General features: G+C 40.5%; 1 protein-coding gene across 4 annotated transcripts in view; it reads right to left on the minus strand.

Annotated features, from left to right (window-relative positions):
- rffl (ring finger and FYVE-like domain containing E3 ubiquitin protein ligase) overlaps positions 1-20,558 on the minus strand; it is a 96,884-nt gene that overhangs the window by 56,971 nt on the left and 19,355 nt on the right. Inside the window, exon 3 of one of the 4 annotated variants that reach the window (XM_043718805.1) lies at positions 3,239-3,366. The exons of the other annotated variants lie outside the window; for them this stretch is intronic. The gene's annotated coding sequence lies outside the window, so the exon portion shown is untranslated. The remainder of the gene's footprint in view (positions 1-3,238; positions 3,367-20,558) is intronic. 4 annotated transcript variants of the gene reach the window in all.

Here is a 20,558-nt window from a genome sequence, read left to right on the forward strand (position 1 = left end):
CCAGTCTCCCCAATGTAGAGGAGACCGCATCGGGAGCAACGGATACAATAAATGATATGGTGGATGTGCAGGTAAAACTTTGATGGATGTGGAAGGCTCCTTTAGAGCTCTGGACGGAGGTGAGGGAGGAGGTGTGGGCGCAGGTTTTGCAGTTCCTGCGGTGGCAGAGGAAAGTGCCAGGATAGGAGGGTGAGTTGTAGGGGGGCGTGGACCTGACCAGGTAGTCACGGAGGGAACGGTCTTTGCAGAAGGTGGAAAGGGGTGGGGAGGGAAATATATCCCTGGTGGTGGGGTCTTTTTGGAGGTGGTGGAAATGTCGGCGGATGATTTGGTTTATGCGAAGGTTGGTAAGGTGGAAGGTTGGTAGGGTGGAAGGTGAGCACCAGGGGCGTTCGGTCCTTGTTACGGTTGGAGAGGTGGGGTCTGAGGGCAGAGGTGCGGGATGTGGACGAGATGCGTTGGAGGGCATCTTTAACCCCTTGGGAAGGGAAATTGCGGTCTCTAAAGAAGGAGGCCATCTGGTGTGTTCTGTGATGGAACTGGTCCTCCTGGGAGCAGATACGGCGGAGACGGAGGAATTGGGAATAAGGGCTGGCATTTTTGCAAAAGGTAGGGTGGGAAGGGGTGTAATCCAGGTAGCTGTGGGAGTCGGTGGATTTGTAAAAAATGTCAGTGTCAAGTCGATCGTCATTAATGGAGATGGAGAGGTCCAGGAAGGGGAGGGAGGTGTCAAAGATGGTCCAGGTAAATTTAAGGTCAGGGTGGAATGCGTTGGTGAAGTTGATGAATTGCTCAACCTCGTCGCGGGAGCACGAGGTGGCACCAATGCAGTCATCAAAGTAGCGGAGGAAGAGGTGGGGAGTGGTGCCGGTGTAATTACGGAAGATCAACTGTTCTACGTAGTCAAAAAAGAGACAGGCATATTGTACTCGATGCTACTTTCTCCCCACCACCACCCTCCTCTAGCTTATCTCTCCACGCTTCAGGCTCTCTGCCTTTATTCCTGATGAAGCGCTTTTGCCCGAAACATCGATTTTACTGCTCCTCAGATGCTGAACTGCTGTGCTCGTCCAGCACCACTAATCCAGAATTGAAGTCATCCAGCCAGACAACATTCCTTATTTCCTTGTCCATGATCGATCTGATGCTGTGAGCCTTCGTGTCAATGTCTAGGACACCCACATCAGCTTTTTCCTGACTGCATACCCACAGCTCACCACTTCCCGTGTCCCACTGACAGGACAGATACAAAGATGGTGATTCAGTGTCCAGAACATTAGTCATTCTCACAGAGAATTACACAAAGTAGAGAGGGTTCAGGAAAGATTTATCAGGATTCTGCCAGAACTGGAGGGTTTGAATTATAAGGAGAGGCTGGATGGACAGGTACTTTTTTTTTAAAATCTCAGCATGAGAGATGGAGGGGTGTCCTTTTAAAATCACGAGGGGCATAGATAAGAATAATAGCAAAGGTCTAAGGTGGGGCAGTTCAAAACTAGGGCGCATATTTTAAAGTTTGGCGATGAAAGATTTAAAAGGGTCCTGAGAGGCAACCTTTACACATGTGGATGGTTTGTATCAGCAATGTACTGCCAGAGGAAGTGATAGATGCATGTACAGCTACAATATTTTTAAAAATTTGGATAGATACATGAAGAAAGGATTAGTGGGATATGGTCTAAATGCAGGAAAGTGGGACTAGTTCAGCTTGGGAAACTTGGTCAGCATGGACGAGCTGGACCATTATGCCATTTTAAACTAATCCTATCCGCCTGCACATGGTCCACATCCTTCTATTCCCTGCTCAGCTGAATGTCCAAGGTGCCTCTCAACTTTGCGATCAGATCTGTTTCTCCATGCTCAATGTGTTCCAGGCACTTATCACCCTTTATGTAAAGAATTGCCTTGTACATCTCCTTTAAACTTTCCCTCCTCACCTCAAACCTCTGCCTCCTAATAACATTTCTACTGTGGGAAAAAGACTCAGCACCCCTCAGCTTCCAATGCTCTACTGACAATGATCCAAGTTTTTCCAACCCCCCCCCCCCCACTTTTTCTCTAACAATATCCTGGTCAGAATTTTTTGTATTCTCTGCAAAGCCTCCACACGTCCTTCCTTTCATGCAAAAACTGCACACCAAACTCCAAATGTAGATGAAAGTTTTATACAGCTGCAACATGACTTGCCAATTTTTATACTCAATGTCCCAAATGATGGAGACAAGCATACCAAATGTCTTCTTTATCGCCTTATCCATGTGTGTTGCCACTTTCAAGGAGCTATTGACTTTCACCAGAAGATCCATTTGTATATCAGTGCCCCAAAGAGCCCTTGTCATTTACTAGAAACTTTCCTCTTGCATTTGACTTCCCAAAATGCATTACTGATCAAATGGGCCAATGGGCTGAGGAGTGGCAGATGGAGTTTAATTTTGTTAAATGTGAGGTGCTGCATTTTGGAAAAGCAAATCTTAGCAGGACTTGTACACTTACTGGTAAGGTCCTGGGGAGTGTTGCTGAACAAAGAGACCTTGGAATGCAGGTTCAAAGTTGCTTGAAAGTGGAGTCACGGTTAGTTAGGATAGTGAAGGAGGCATTTGTATGCTTCCCTTTATTGGTCAGAGAATTGAGCATAGGAGTTGGGAAGTCATGTTGTGGCTGTATAGGACATTTGGAATATTGCGTGCAATCCTGATCTCCTTCCTATTGGAAGAATATTGTGAAACGAGAAAAGGTTCAGAAAAGATTTACGAGGATGTTGCCAGAGTTGGACAGTTTGAGCTATAGGTAGAAGCTGAATAAGCTGGGACTGTTTTACCTGGGAGCATTGGAGGCTGAGGGATATGGGCCAAGTGCTGACAAGTGGGACTAGATTAGACTAGTATATCTGGTTGGCATGGACCAGTTGGATCGAAGGGTCTGTTTCCATGCTGTACGTCTCTATGACCTCACACTTGTCCAGATTAAATTCCATCTATCATTTCTCCACCTAACTTTCCACTGATCTAGTTCCAGCTGAATCCTTTGATAACTTTCCTCACTATCCACAACTCCACCAACTTTCATGCCGTCTGCAAACGTCTTCATCAGACCACCACCATTGTCATCCAAATCATTTGTATATACTTCAAAACAGAGGTAACAGCACTGATACTGGCAGAACACCACCAGTCATAAAAACATCTCTCCACAACTACATTTTATCTTCTATGATCAAGCTAATTTTGCATCAACTTACTAACTCGCTGTGGATCCCATGTGACTTAATCCTCTGGACCATGAGGTGTCGTCCCGTATCCCCCTTCAGTCGAAGCAAAACTCTCAGAGAACAGAGTAGTTTTACCCCCTTCATCTTTATTCCAGGCCCTGGAGGGAGAGAGAATGATCGACCATGTGCACAGAGATATAAGTTCACGGTCTTCTAAGGAAGAGCAGTTTCTAAATGAATTATATAGTCATGTTACAGGGAGGAGCATCCAGATGAGGCAACATACATATTGATTGGGTGACTGTTACAGTGAGTGTTAATAGTAAAGATTAAACCATCTGCTGTTTACACAATGAATGTTCTTAACCTTACCTGGCTTTACATAATGAATACTTTTCACCTAGTTAAACTGACCTTACAGAATGAATTCTTCCAATATTGTTAAATGAGTCTACATAATGAATGCTTTTCCACCTTGTTAACCCATTACTCTTGCCTCCAGCACCCCATTGTTAACTGCATGTTCTTATCTGATCTGAGTCATGCTCAGCTGAACCTCTTGTTTCACAAACTTAACTCTTTCCCTAACTGCTCGTCCCGAAACACATTCTCCAAGGGACCTTATCAAATACTTTAGTAATGTCCATGTAGACTACATCTTTGGCCATACCATCAATCATCTTCATCACTTCCTCAAAAACCTTCCTCAAATTTGAGATAAGACCTCTTCCACGCAAAGTGGGGCAAGACTATTCTTTAACAAATCCATTCTTTCCTGATAGGTCTACGGAGTCAATATTTTCCAAATGTAAGTATGAAATTAATTAACATACAAGTCTCAGTTGTGCTAGGTGATGCTTTTCAGTGCATTTCTGAAACTGCTTAAAGAGGCACCAGATGTAGAAGAAAAACAGCATCAATTTAAACCAAAATCTATGTGTTGGATCATGTTTGTAAAGGGTGGGATTTTTCAGTGACATCAGTTTTGCAAAATACAAACAACTGCCGACAGCTACCAATGTTTAACTGACATCACAAAGGAAAACTTTCAGGAATCATTGTAAAGCAGGTTCGTTCTTTTAAGAGATGGCTCTGCATAATTTAAGAAATGTGTCATTAAGGAGATTAGTGTGGAATCTCATACGCGGTGGGTAGGGAAGAGTAGCAGAGCTTGGTCAGGCATCAAGGACTTTGAAACATATTGGTTTAGATAATTGAGAATATGTCTGGAATAATTTAAAATTAGCAATCCAATTTGCAAACTGTCACTTCTATTCTAGTTAATTCGATCATATTATCACAGAAAAAATGATACATTTAAAGAAAAATGAAGAAGCTCAATTGGTCAATTTAATTGGTTGGGCACTTAGACTAGATCAGCATTGCAGTTAATAGACAATGACGAAAACAAAGGGCAAACATAGCACTGAAGAGTTAAACATGGAGAAACCCATACTTCAGTCTCCATCTTGGATGTGACATAACATGAAACTAGCCATTTTTAACAAAGCTGCAGAAACTAATTTTCTTGATGGATATTCTTGTGCAGATGGCTTCATAACTTTTCTTAAGGATGACAATGGAAATTGTTATTCTTTAACTTGGGAAGGTAAGAAATTGAAAAGTGTTATTAAAAATATTTTGGTTGCTAAAACATGAGTTCTCATGGAGGCATTAGATATGGGATTCTAATTGTCAATTATTCAGAGAAATTCTGTTCACCAGGATTTCTGAAGACAATGTGTGTACTGAATATTATGGAAATAATTGTTCATTCTTGGCTATTCTACATTATAATATGAGCAAGCAGAGATTACTAACTGATTGGCTAAAAGCAGGAAAGAAAGGATAATCCTAAAATTAAATGGGTTGATGCAAGTCAAATTGTTTATTTCACACTTCTCTTTACAGCTCTCAGCATGTACAAATAAATTGGGAAATTAGAGGAGGAATCATTTGTAACATAATGTTTTATACAAAATAAAGAAGTTTGTGTGCTTAATTACGTGCAAGTGTGGGATTAATTCAAGATTTATTTTTGCCCCTACATAAAGATGTATGCCTGTACTGTATAACTGTACATAAATGTTTAAACCTGTAAAGATTTGTAACAGTTTTATTGTTCACCAAATAGCTTTCTGTCGTACAGCAAGATAGAAACCATCAGACCGTGCCTTTACCTTCAGTGCCACTGTTTTATTTATGAAACTGTTTTCTTGATTATTTTAACTTCAGCAAACTCCAGTCCTAGATTTATTATTTTGGGACTTTATCCTATCCTCTGCTTCAAAGCAGGGCCCAGGAATTGTGTACATTCAAGTCCACATCTCCAATTGTGCTCTGTTAGGAGTAGCAGAGCTTGTGATTTCTGTTCTTGCTTCTGTTTTAAGGACTAACACAAACTCCGATTTATTTGCAATATTATCCACACATCTTTGATGAGGCCACCGTTGACTACTCTTCCTCTTCTAATACATTGTCAAGACTAACATGTTTACAATTGTAAGTGTCTTGTTATACACTTTTCTTTTACAGCTCTCACTATCCTTTTTAGTGGGCGGCACGGTGGCACAGTGGTTAGCACTGCTGCCTCGCAGCGCCAGAGACCCGGGTTCAATTTCCGACTCAGGCGACTGACTGTGTGGAGTTTGCACGTTCTCCCAGTGTCTGCGTGGGTTTCCTCCGGGGGCACCGGTTTCCTCCCACAATCCAAAGATGTGCAAGTCAGGTGAATTGGCCATGCTAAATTGCCCGTAGTGTTAGGTAAAGGGGTAAATGTAGCGGTATGGGTGGGTTACGCTTTGGCGGGTCGGTGTGGACTTGTTGGGCCGAAGGGCCTGTTTCCACATTGTAAGTAATCTAATCTAATCTAGTCTCCCTTTAATGCCCTCTACATACTAAAAGCTTCTAAATAAAAGCAATTGCTTGTTTTATTAAACGCGAATGCTCTAATTCTACTGTTCTGGTTTAACTTCCAGTAATGTCATAGCTGTATACTGTTACAATATGGAAACAGAGCCAAATCAAATTAGTCTCCTTCTCCACGTATTCACAACACAATAAAATTAAGATACTCAATGACCTGGACAATTGATCTTAATGGTTCCAACCACAACTTTTTGATGCTCAATACTAGACACCAAGTTCATAGCTCAGACAAAGACTTAATTTATGATCAATATAGTACTTTAACATAGCAAAGTTAAACCACAAGGTAATCCAATTAATGTTTAAGATTTAAACCCAACCCTCTTTAATTCTATTCTCCATTCTCACTCAAAAACAGACACAGTTAAGGCTTAAATTACGAAAGAAAAATAAATGAGCTGGAACTAGCCAGTTCACTTAAACTGTTTCCATGATTCATACCATTACTGGCATATAGGATTACATCTTGCTTGGTTTCTAACACCAATGCATCCAAATATCTTCCGGCAGGCTTTGAGGAACATTCATTTAATTCTTATAACACAGTGTATTATCTGAACTTTCAGTAAGTTGATTGAGGGGACAACCAGGGAAAATCCAAACCACTGTCTCCTAGATTTTGCAAGCAGAATCCTTCTAACCCAAACACAGTTCAAAAACTAGTTCAAAACCCCAACTTCTCCCTGCCAGACTGACCATCTCCCCACGAGGTCCAAATTAACACTCAACATCTGCCATCTGCTTGACCAGTCGGCCTCTCCAGAATTGTACCAATTAACGTTCAGGCCTGGCTTCAGAAACAACTAACAGCTTGTTCATTCATGTTTTTAAAAAACCCACAAGCTGCTGTGCCAAAAGTTCAAAGTTCAAAGGTCACTTTCAGCTCTCAATTTACAGTTCACAGCTCCAAACCAAAAATGTTTAAAAATACTGTAAAATCGTGAAAAATCAGCAAACATTCGAACAATACCCAAGAACTAATACTATTTAATGATTCGGAGATGCCGGTGTTGGACTGGGGTGTACAAAGTTAAAAATCACACAACACCAGGTTATAGTCCAACAGGTTTAATTGGAAGCACACTAGCTTTCGGAGCGACGCTCCTTCATCACCTGATGAAGGAGCTTCGCTCCGAAAGCTAGTGTGCTTCCAATTAAACCTGTTGGACTATAACCTGGTGTTGTGTGATTTTTAACTTACTATTTAATAGCTTATATAGCTGACAGAGGTAATCCAGCTGTCATGTACCCATATCTGAATAATTTGATACTCATTACTGTTAGAGCTTAAGAAGGTAGACCACTTGAGCACGTTACCTCTAAGCAACCATTGCCCATGAAGCAATAATCAAGTATGAGTTACTGTTTTCAAGGGAGGATGGAAGGCGGCACGTGAAGATAGAGCCCTTGATTTATCACCAAACAACAAACCAGATTAACTAATGAGTATACTCCTATTGGAACCACAATCCTGTACTTTTTCATTTCTCATGCTTCCTTTCTTTTAATTTCTGTATGTCTGCTCTTCAATTTTCTTTCCATTCCAAGACAGGTAGGTTAGAGCACTTAGCTTTGTGCCCAAAGTTTTGAAGTGTGTACAAGTCCTTTCCCCTCCTAAAAGGGGAACAGGAGCTCAGAAAAAGAATTAGAGAAACAAGCCCTATGAAAAGTAGGCCCCAACAGGAAGTGAAGAAAATGATTACACTATTACATTTTGACATCTTGGAAGCAACTGACATACTTACACTTGAATTTTGACAAAGTGCCAGATAATTTATACATATGTAATATTCTCAATTCTTCATGACTGGTGTAATCAACTTATAATTGATGACACCGAATGGACATTCACTCCACACTGACATTCAAAAATCATATTCATACATGCCTTTTATTTAAAGACTCACCTTACAAATATAGACACCTGAATTTAGAGGACTGTTATTTTTGTAGAGTAATTTAGAATATAGGGAGGAAAAATAGAATGAAGGCAGAGAAATGTCACAATGAACTGTTACAAATCTGGTGTGAACACTGCCCTCCAACTACCAAGATTCACAGTATGTCACTGGACAATGTAGATCAATTCTCATATCTTGGGAGCTTTCTCTTTTTGAGGGCAGATATCAAAACAAAGCTCACTGTTGCCTCCAGAGTCATGATTTAGAGATGCCGATGTTGGACTGGGGTGTACAAAGTTAAAAATCACACAACACCAGGTTTAATTCGAAAGCACACTAGCTTTCGGAGTGCCTGATGAAGGAGCAGTGCTCCAAAAGCTAGGGTGCCTCCAGAGTGCCAGTGTAAGCTTCAGCCATCTGAGGAAGAGAGCATACAATGACAAAAACCTCAAACACAGCACTAAAGTAAATGGTTGACAGTGCAAAGGTGTAAACAACTTTCCTGTATGGATTAGAAACATGGACAATGTACAGCAGGCACCTTGAGGAATATCACCAGCAATGCCTCTGCAATTCCAAACTGAACTAGTACCACTTGCCCGTATTTAGTCCATATCCCTCTAAACCTTTCCTGTCTATGTACCTGACCAAATGTTTTTTCAATTTTGTAATTGCACCAGCCTCCACCACTTTCTCTGGCAGTCGTTCCATATGGTGTGTAAAAGCTGCCCCTCAGGTCCCTTTTAAATCCTTCCCCTCTCACCTTAAACGCTGTGCCCTCTAATTATGGACTTCCCTACCCTGGGGAAAAGACCTTGGATAATGTGGACTATCAATGAGCTGAATTTGTGATTGTCATGGAATTATGCCATGTGACTATCATACAGATGACTGGATAACCAGTAAGCGATGAACACAAGTTTTATGTCTAAGTTTATAAGAACAAGATAAGTGACTGACCAAAGACACGCAAGCAAGTTTTAATGAGTTAATTGATCAAACAGATTTGAGATTTTGCTGATGGTCAAACTGATTATTTCCTGGAGAATGGATAGGATCAAGATTTGAATGCAGAGTTTCTTGGTGAGGCAACAGTATAAAGCAGCTCTCCTCAGAATAAAATTAGCGAGTTCAGAGGAGGTTGTCAATTGCATCAACCATTCTGTACCTAAATTTTCTGACAACTGGAAGTCAGGTAGAAAAACAAATTGAAAAGAGGATTTTAAAAAAAAGTCTACAAAGGGATAGAGATAAGTAGTGAGTTGGAGAAGATGGCAGATGGAATATAATTTTGACCCAATGACACTGAAAAAAAGTCAGGATTGTGAGCAGTATGAAGAGGAATTTGTAGGTGGTGATGTTCCCAGACATCTACTGCCCTTTGTCCTTGAAGGTTGTATAGGCCGAGATTTTGAGAAGGGCTCTTGAAGGAGCACTGATGAGTTGTTACAGTGCATTTTGTAGATGCCACACACTGTTGCCATTGTGCATTGTTGGTGGAGGGAATGAATGTTCAGGTGAATAAATGAGATGTCGATTAAGCAGGCTGCTTTGTCCCAAATAGTTTCCAATTTCTCACGTGTTATAATAGCTGAACCTGAGGGTTCAATTTCTTTTAAACTGAAGTCTCTATTATGAATATTCAAGGACTCTTCTTTTTAATTTAAGGGCTACTTTTACATTCTCATTAACTCCTTTATAAGATGTTGCAGTCACACTGTAACAGTAGCTTCTGCATTTTATCTACCTGTTGCATTCCCTGAAGGGGCAAGTGTACATGCACAACAAGGTCCCTCTGATCCTCAGTGCTCCCCAGGGTTCTACAGTTCAGCACGTATTCCCTTGCCTTATTTGTACTGCATCACCCTACAATTATTCAGATCGAATTTTATTTGGCACTGGTCAGCGCAACTGACTATCCCTTCTGTAATCTAATATTCCTCCTCAATGTTCCAATTTTCATACCATCCACAAACCTATTGATCAACTGTCCCTCATTCAAATCTATATCAATTATATATACCACAAACAGCAAGGGCCTCAAGAGTAATCCTCTGCAGAACCCCACTGGACACAGGCTTCCAATGATAAAAATACCCTTCATACATTATCCTCTGCTGCCATCCACTCAGCTAATTCTGGATCTTACTTGCCAACATTTCATGTATCCCACGAACTCCTACCTTTTTCATCTTATCTTATCAAAACATTTGCTGAAGCACAAGGACTTTGTGTCAAATGCATTATCCTCACCTACTCACCTGGTCATCTCTTCAAAAACTTAACTTTTTTTTTTACAAAACTATGCTGACTGTTTTTGATTAATCCCTGCCTCTTCAAGTGCTTACTAATTCCTGTCTTCAACCCCTAATCTCTCAACTACAAGCTTTAGATGATGTAAGAATGCATTTCTTGCATTTTCCTCTCCACTTACTACAACTCAACTCTTGCCTGCTTTTCATTTTAAATGTTGAAAGACTAAAGCCTGGCATAGTTGTTGAAAAATGGACTGAACTGTAATTTACTTAATACTACTGATTTCTATCACAAGGTTAATCGTGTATGTAATAATGTTTTTAACTGTGATTTGTGTTTTAAGTTGTATCAGAGATTGTTCGAATTCAGTGGCAAACAATGCAATAAAACAGAAGGCTGGACTGTCTCTGATTTTTTTTAAAGATCACATAACACCAGGTTATAGCCCAACATGTTTGTTTGGAAGTACTAACTTTCGGAGCAATGCTCCTTCATGAAACATTTTATAAATTCCTACTTGGGAAATAGAACCAGTCTGACTCAAGATTGGGATACAGACAGACACTAACCTCACATCTTTAATGCACTGTGTGAGCAGAGATGTCACTTTTTAAAAATAAAACCTAAGTTATCTTGAGAATGTGATTTGAAAGAAGTTCTGGGATTTACGTATTAATGAACTGAAACCTGCAACCCATTCTAAAAGATGAAAGACTTACCGGCAACCTAGGTTTGTTCAATATATCATATCAATTGCATGATACTGTAATCTTTTGCTATAATTTCTGTGTCTTATGATCCTCTTCCAAAGCTACCTGATGAAGGAGCAGCACTCCAAAAGCTAGTATCTGTACTTCCAAATAAGCCTGTTGGACCATCACCTATTGTTGTCTGATTTTTAAACTTTGTCCACCCCAGTCCAATACCACATTTGCCAGGAAAGACAAGGTGACAAAATTTTAATCAAAGTAAACTTAAATGATCAAACAAAATAAGTAGTGCTGGATTAAAATGCTTCAGAATACAATGTTAGAATGTAACATTCAACAGAATAACTTTAATGGGACCAGTTAAACTTCAGGCATTGGTAATAGCAGTCCTGATTATTTAAGAAAGTCATATCTGTCACCATTTTACCTGCAATGTTTATTGCTCAATGTTAAGTTCATAAAGGCATTTTAGTAAAGTGTTTGTTGCTTTTTCGCATGTACTTGTTTACTGACTACATCCCCTGTCAAAATGTAGCACCTCTCCAGCAAAGATTCAAAACAACAAAGTTGCTCGAATGCAACAAAGCAAGTCAAGAGACAAGAAAATCAGTGAGTAAAACACACCAAGCAAATATAAAAACACCAATTACACAAAGGTGAAATGATGCAGATTTAAAATCTAAATTTCATAACTGTTTTCATAGATCATAGAACCCCTACAGTATGGAAACAGGCCATTTGACCCAACAAGTCCTCACTGACCCTCCAAAGAGTATCCCACCTAGACCCATTCTCCTACCCTATTACTCTACAGTTATCCTTGGTTGATGCCTCTCGCCTACACATCCCTGGACACTATGGACAATTTAGCATGGCCAATCCACCTAACCTAACTAATTCTTTGGACTGGGGGAGAAAACTGGAGCACCCGGAGGAAACCCACACAGACACAGGTATAATGCGCAAGCCCGTCACAGACTGTCGGCAGAGGCTGGAATCAAACCCAGTCCCTGGCACTGTGAGACAGCAGTGCTAAACACTGAGCCATCATGCCCCCCCCCATCAAACTAAGTGTTTACCAGGAGGACATCGTCAAAGGCTCCCTGAAAAAAAATACTGTCTTGCCACTATGGGAAAACCTTTCCTAAAAATGCCCAAATTGAAGCAGCAGCATTTGCAAGGAAGTTACTAATTTCAATAATCTCTAACAGGCTCATGTGGAAACCAAGTGGAAGCAGCATTTGAGCCTTCACGTCCTCCACTTTAGCAAAAACCTGTACTATTCAGTCACTTCCAGACCTATATCTCCAGAGTAGAAGAAAGTCATCCTTGATCTTGAGGGAGTGCCTAAAGCAATGACAAATCAAAAGGCTGTCATAACTCTGGAAATCAATTTTCTGAGTTAGATATTGCCAAAGTTTATAGGTACTTGTGTCGTACCTATTCAATTATATACAAAATGTATTTATAGAGACCCTCTGTGAGATTTAAAACTGAGTCTGCAGTTAATTAAGAATAATTTTGGAGCAAGTATGTAGCTAACAAAAGCCAAAACATCAAGTAAGCTGCATGAATTTTGTCCACGTGTACTGAAGGTCAGTGCAGCAATCAATAGCATTACATTTTGGCGTCAGTGTGCAAGTCATGAGAGCAGGATAATGAGGAACCTGATGGAATTTTGTTTCACGAATCACTCTAATAGAAACAAATTATGGTGTTTTGCATAAAAATACAGTCTTAAATCAGGACTGGATTAGCAGTCTGCATGCAACCATGATGGAACATGCATTCCATACTTAGGAATGTGTGTGCACCAGCAACCTGAAGATACACGGTAGGTAATAGAAGAGTAGAGTAGCTTTTTATTGTCATTTCTACCATATAATAGTATGATAGTATACAGTAAAAACAAGACACCCTCCAGGACGGAGGGTGCTACATGGACAGTGCAAACCCTTGCAAAAAATCGTTAATCAGAAAACAAAGCTGGAGACTAAGATGTGGAAGCATGAGCAGAGCCAACAAAAATCACATTTCTTGCAATTGAAATCCGGCAAACATTACAAAACTTGAGATTAATTATTGACTTATTATATTATGTATTGTTTAGAAGTGTATGTCTCAAAAGGATTTTGCAAAGTCTATTTTCACTACAATTCTAAATCTACAACAACTTGTTATTTACATAATAAAAACTTCACAAATTGTAAACTTAGCAGCTTTGTAAAATTATGTTTCACATCAGATCTCCAGAAATAGCAAATAAAATTAATATTCCATTTCAAATCCAAGTGTTCATGTAGCAGGTAGATAAATTTTAGACAACACTTGCATACAAACTGAACAATGGCACGAGTAGGTAGCAGGTACTCCCAGATTGTATTTCCACGCTCAACGCAATCTAACAGTGTAAGTACTCCCAGAGAGGTCTTAAAATAATCATGGTTGAATATTTCAAAATTAACCTAAAAAATGCACATGTTGGAAAAACTATAGTTGAAAGCTGCCTCTCAAAAAGTGAATAACTCTAATGCTATTTAAATAGATCTAAATTGTATCATTAGAACTTCAATTTCCGATCCAAGTCTGCAGAACCCTAAACCTAATCTCCATTTCATTGTTAACAAAGTTTGATTGAATACCAATAAGAAAATGAAAGATATAATAAATCATATCATACCAGCTTTTTATCAGGCATAGAAGTTTTATAGAAGGTAATTTTATACAATCAATCAGTACAAGGGTTGGTTGTATCTACATGGAAGGTAAAAAAGCAATAAAGAACTTGCTGCCATAGTCTAGTTGAGGTAAATAGCATAGATGCATTTAAGGGAAAACCAGATTCAGACCCGAAGCAGAAAGAAACAGAAAGGTATTCTGATAGAGTTAGATAAAATAAGGTCAAAGAAGTCTAGTATGAAGCATTACTGCTCACAGATCAGTTGATTGAATTGTCTGTTTCTGCGTTATTTGTTGCAACAGTAATGAAACTGTCAGTGTTCACTGCTATTATTCCATGAAACTGACAGTCAATTTGCCTGTTCTCACCTAACCAAATTAAATTTAGGAGTTATTGTTTGTGAATCTCTCTTACCTGTCTAAAGTCTTTGCAGATGGAAACCAATGTGAAAAATTACTGAATTGACAAACATTCACACGTCTACTATTATTCTTGCTTTCCAAACACTTGAGAAAAGCCTGCCTTGTTGCATGAGGGGTAAATAGGGTCTTAAGATAATACTAAGTCACAGCCTGCATCCAATAAGTACTTGATTTGAATGGTATGAATTGTGGAAAGCTCAATGGAGGCCATGGGTACACTAGGTTCGAAGGGAGAGGAAGAAGAAGTGGTACAAAGAATCTATCTTGGACACTTTTACAAATCCCAGAGTCTGACACTGATGAAAACAATGGCAGTCTAGAGAACAGGCTTCCTAAGTGCCTTATTGGACTCCATGAACACTATAAAGCATCCTAGGCTATATTGCCACAGTCACATGCGGGTGCAGCATGTACTGAAGACCAAATTCACATACACAATTATTCAATAGCGAAATCTTAAATTGGAAAATTTATGGGTTGTGTTTTATGTTACACCTATTACCCAGAATTGCTGAAAACAAACATTTTGATAAAATGCTGATTCCTGACACTTCCACCCTCCCCACCTTAAATCTTATCAATTGCTAAAACTTGGCAACATTAAGCAGAATAAATGATCCACCAAAGCCTGGATAAGTTTTTCACTCACCCAATTTTCGGATTAATAAAAGTACCACCAAGCAGCTTCTTAATCTGAATCATATCAGCTTTACGGAAGCATGCTTACCTTTAGGAATTAGCTACTTTCTTATTCACAGGTAGACAGTGTGGTTAAGAAGGTGTTTATTATGCTTGCCTTCACTGCTCAGACCTTTGAGTATAGGAGTTGGGACGTTATGTTGAGGCTTCTTCTTAAGTATAGCGTACAACTCTGGTCTCACTGTTATAGGAAGGATATTAATAAACTAGAGAGGGTTCAGGAGAAAAATTTATCAGAATGTTCTCAAGAATGGGAGGGTTTCAGATATAAGAATAGACTGGAAAGACTGGGACATTTTTTTCCACTGCAGCATAGCAAGTTGAAGGGTGATCTCATTGAGGTTTATAAAATTATGAGGGGCATAGACAAGGTGAATGACAAGGGTTTTTTCACGATGGTGGGTGTTTCAAAGCTAGTGGGCATATATATGTTTTAAAGGTAAGAGGAAAATTTAAAAAGAACATGAGGGGCAATTTTGTTTTGGTTCATGTGTGGAATGAACTGCCGGAGGAAGTGGTGGATGAATAGGTTCATAGATAGGAAGGGTTAGACAATAGGTGCAGGAGTAGGCCATTCTGCCCTTCGAGCCTGTACCACCATTCAATATGATCATGGCTGATCATTCTTAATCAGTATCCTGTTCCTGGATATGGGCCAAGCACAGGCAGGTGGGATTAATTGAGTTTGGGAACATGGACTGGTTGGACCAAAGGGTCTGTTTCAATGCTGTATGACTCCATGACTGTGTTACGACATTTCTGAACCCAAAAAAAGCTATCGGGTTGCATTGTCAGTAAAGTCTCTTTCATTGCTTGCTGGGTAATTAAATAAGATGTTCAACAAATAGGCATTTGAAAAAAAGCACACAACTATAGACTGGTGGTGGGCAAGTTGTTGGAGGAAATCCTAAGGGACAGGATTTACATGTATTTGGAAAGGCAAGGACTGATTAGGAATAGTCAACATGGCTTTGTGCATGGGAAATCATGTTTCACTAACTTGATTGAGTTTTTTGAAGAAGTAGAAAAGAGAATGGATGACGGCAGAGCTCTGGGCGGGATCTATATGGATGAAAGCAGTTGCTGGAGATTAGAATAGAGCGTGCACTGCTGGAAAAGCACAGCAAGTCAGGCAGACTGGTTAACAAGGTTAGATCACATGGAAACTGAAAAATGTGTTCTGGAAAAGCGCAGCAGGTCAGGCAGTATCAAAGGAGCAGGAGAATCGACATGCCCTTGGCGGAGTGGGAGGGGGAGTTAAAGTGTTCAGCCATGGGGCGGTTGGGTTGGTTGGTGCGGGTGTCCCAGAGGTGCTCTCTGAAACGTTCCGCAAGTAGGCGGCCTGTCTGCCCAATGTAGACATGCAGGTCCTTGGCCTCCTCCATCGCCAGACCATGGCAACACGACACCTGGAGGAACAGCGCCTCATCGTCCGCCTAGGAATCAAGGTTTGTGAGAAGATTTATAGCTCGGGTGCTCGTTGTTGTGGTTCTGTTCGCCGAGCTGGGAATTTGTGTTGCAGACGTTTCGTCCCCTGTCCAGGTGACATCCTCAGTGCTTGGGAGCCTCCTGTGAAGCACTTCTGTGATCTTTCCTCCGGCATTTATAGTGGTTTGAATCTGCCGCTTCCGGTTGTCAGTTCCAGCTGTCCGCTGCAGTGGTCGGTATATTGGGTCCAGGTCGATGTGTTTATTGATTGAATCTGTGGATGAGTGCCATGCCTCCAGGAACAGCCAGGGAATTCCTAGAGGCATGGCACTCATCCACAGATTCAATCAATAAGCACATCGACCTGGACCCAATATACCGACCACTGCAGCGGACAGCTGGAACTGACAACCGGAAGCGGCAGATTCAAACCACTACAAATGCCGGAGGAAAGATCACAGAAGCGCTTCACAGGAGGCTCCCAAGCACTGAGGATGTCACCTAGACAGGGGATGAAACGTCTGCAACACAAATTCCCAGCTCGGCGAACAGAACCACAGCCTAGGAACCCTCCAACCACAAGGGATGAATGCAGATTTCTCCAGCTTCCTCATTTCCCCTCCCCCCACCTGTTCTCAGTTCCAACCCTCGGACTTAGCACCGCCTTCTTGACCTGCAATCATCTTCCCGACCTCTCCACCCCCACGCCCTCTTCGACCTGTCACCCTCACCTTAACCTCCTTCCACCTATCGCGTTTCCAACGCCCCTCCTCCCTACCTTTTATCTTAGTTTGCTTGGCACACCCTCATTCCTGAAGAAGGGCTTATGCGCAAAACGTCGATTCTCCTGCTCCTTTGATATTGCCTGACCTGCTGCGCTTTTCCAGCAACACATTTTTCAGCTCTGATCTCCAGCATCTGCAGTCCTCACTTTCTCTTAGATCACATGGAATGCAGGTAGATCTAACCATTTGGATACAGAACTGGTTCAAAGGTAGAAGACAGAGGCCTGTAACGAGCAATGTACCACAAGAATTGATGCAGCGTCCACTGATTTTCGTCATTTATATAAATGATTTGGATGTGAACACAAGAGGTACCGTTAATAAGTATGCAGATGACACCAAAGTTGGAGGTGTAGCGGTCAGCAAAGATTACCTCAAAGTACAATGGGATCTTGATCAGATGGGCCAATGGGTGGGAGATGGAGTTTAACTGAAATAAATGTGAGGTGCTGCATTTTGGAATGGCAAATCAGGCAGGACGTATACACTTAATGGTAAGGTCCTGGGGGAGTGTTGCGAAACAAAGAGACCTTGAGTGCAGATGAATAGCTCCTTGAAAATGGAGTCAAAAGTCAAAAGGATAGTATGCTTTCCTTTATTGGTCAGTGCATTGAGTATAGGAGTTGGGAGGTCACATTGCAAGTGTACAGGACATTGGTTAGGCCACTCTTGGAGTACTGTGTACAATTCTGGTCTCTCTCCTATAGGAAGGATGTTATGAAACTTGAAAGGGTTCAGAAAAGATCTACAAGGATGTCGCCAGAGTTGGAGAGTATGAGCTATAAGGAGTGGCTATAAGGAATGTCGGAGGCTGAGGGCTGACCTTATAGAGGTTTATAAAATCATGAGGGACATGAATAGGGTAAATAGAAAAGGTCTTTTCCCCAGGGTGTGGGACTCCAAAACTAGAGGGCATAGGTTTAAAGGTGAGAGGGGAAAGATTTAAAAGGGATCAGTCGGCAACATTTTCATGCAGAGAGTGGTGGTGTGTGGAACGAGCTGCCAGAGGAAGTGGTGGAGGCTGGTACAATTACAACATTTAAATGGCATCTGGATGGATATATGAATAGGAAGGGTTTAGAGGGATATGGCAAAAGCTGGCAAATGGGACTAGATTAGTTTAGAATATCTGGTCGGCATGCACAAGTTGGACCAAAGGGTCTGTTTCCATGCTGTATATCTCTATGACTTAAGAAAAAACAAGTCAACTGATTCCAGTTAATTCATTCTTCAAGAACAAATTCACATTTCCCTCACCACTGCAGTCATTTCTGTTTTCTTTAAAGGAAGTCCATCTATCAATTGAGACCAAATTGATGGCCTTTTCAAAATCCAGATTCCGAGTCTTTTGAATCCAACGTTTTATGCAGAAGACCATTTCACTGTACACAATACTCCAGTGTGCCCTCTATATAATTGCAGTAAGACTGTAACTTACTGTTCCAACTCTAGTTCTCTTTCAATAAAGGCCAACATACTATTTGCATTCATAAGTGCTTGTTGTAACTGACATTACAGTTGTCTTTCATTGAATGGAATAAAATTGATAGATATAACTAAGGTAAAACTGTACACTTTGAAGCAATATTTAATTTAATTAGTTTAGTCTGCTCTAATTAGTCTTGTTGGCTTCAAAGGTGGACACCAATATGTATAATCTAAAAATGAATTTCAATACAACTAAAATAATTAATTAGAAAGCAACTGAAACAATCAATTGGATAAGAAAACAAGGTAATTAGAACACAGCCAATAACCTTGAAAAAGAAACTACAGTTAGCCAAGCAAGGGGACCTTGCGATCTTGTTTGGATAATCCAAAATCTGGTCAATCAAATGCCGGATAATCGGGGTTCCTCTGGTGTATATGAGCCTTAAAGCACTGGCTGATACAAGACTAGTGGAACCAAGATAATGGCCATTGTGGCTAGTGTCCTGGCAAGTAACAACCATTATCAGGATTAGTTAGAAGAGCAAGTGGCTTTCCAAATATTCGCATTTAATTTCATTCTGAAGTAGCCTCTTGTCACTTTTTATTTAAATAGTATTTCCATTGGGCTGATTACAACAGAATAAGTAAAATTATTTTGTCTACAGGTCCTGATGTTTCTGTCATGAATGATACACTTACATGACAGGCTTACATCTTAAACTCAGTATCTTAAAAAATGCAACACAGTTCTTTAGTGCATTTGAGATTTAAAAAACTAGCTAAATAGTGAAGCATAACGATTTCCAACTGTCGACCATAAAATGGTTAGGTACTTCATGTCTCCATCATTGGAGCAGCTCAAATCACTGTCTTTTCTTTAAATATTCATTTCACATAATCAGATTAGGGGAAGGAAAGTTTGACAATGTGATTAAAGGCTACATGGAGGGCTTATTGACCAGACAAGACCCCTTCAAAATATCTCAAGAAGGTAGCCTAGACCCTAACTACTTCTTATTTTAAAGGCAGACGTGAGGTGAATATTCCAGGAGTGATGCAGCTGGTCAAACCACTTGTCTTAAAGCAAAACAGAATTTTAAAAAAAACTACAGTTGAAACACGAACAAAAGAAAACAGAAGTTAGAATAACTTAACGATTTGAAAACTCAACTGACTCAATACCGCAACTTAATGAAGGAGCTGTTCCAATTCCCGCAATATCCCATAACACACCCTTTGGCACAAAGTAAATTCAAACACAGGTTCTTACAGGCAGAAGATATTTCAGAGAGAAAAGCCAGTCAAGAATCATCTCATGAAGCATGGAACCTTTTCTCTCTGCAGCAGCTTCCAAAGAGATTTCAGAGAGAAAACCAGTTAGGAACCATCTGAAACTTGGAACATTTCTTCAATGCAAACAGCTTCCCTGCTACAACTAAATCAAACTACTAAAAACCTGAACTGGGGGAGCTGGCCATTGTTAAACTAGGCTCCTTCAGAGACATTTCAGCATCTCTGCCTTTACGACGTATCTTTAAAAACCCAAGGACAAAATAACCTTGTTAAAGCGATGGCATCGTCACAGAAAGACTAATTCATTATACACTTAAGGACATTGGAAGACCAAATGATCAATGTTAAAAACATATTACCTTATTTGAAGGTCTAGCCGAAGAGTAACAGATGGAGTTTAGTTTGGATAAATGTTAGCTATTGCATTTTGGTAAAACAAACAAGGGCAGGACTTACACAATTAAAAGCAGAACTTTGGGTAGTGTTGTAGAACAGAGGTTCAGGTACATAGTTCTTTGAAGTCTGCATCACATATAGAAGGGGTGGTTAAGACGTTTAGCACGCTTGTCTTTGTTGCTTAGATGGTAAAAACAATGACTGCAGACGCCTGAAAACCAGATTCTGGATTAGTGGTGCTGGAAGAGCACAGCAGTTCAGGCAGCATCCAAGGAGCTTCGAAATCAACATTTCGGGCAAAACCCCTTCATCAGGAATAAAGGCAGTGAGCCTGAAGCGTGGAGAGATAAGCTAGACGAGGGTGGGGGTGGGGAGAAAGTAGCATAGAGTATAATGGGTGAGTGGGGGAGGGGATGAATGT

The sequence above is a fragment of the Chiloscyllium plagiosum genome, chromosome 28, assembly GCF_004010195.1.
Source record: "Chiloscyllium plagiosum isolate BGI_BamShark_2017 chromosome 28, ASM401019v2, whole genome shotgun sequence".
Lineage (NCBI taxonomy): Eukaryota > Metazoa > Chordata > Chondrichthyes > Orectolobiformes > Hemiscylliidae > Chiloscyllium > Chiloscyllium plagiosum.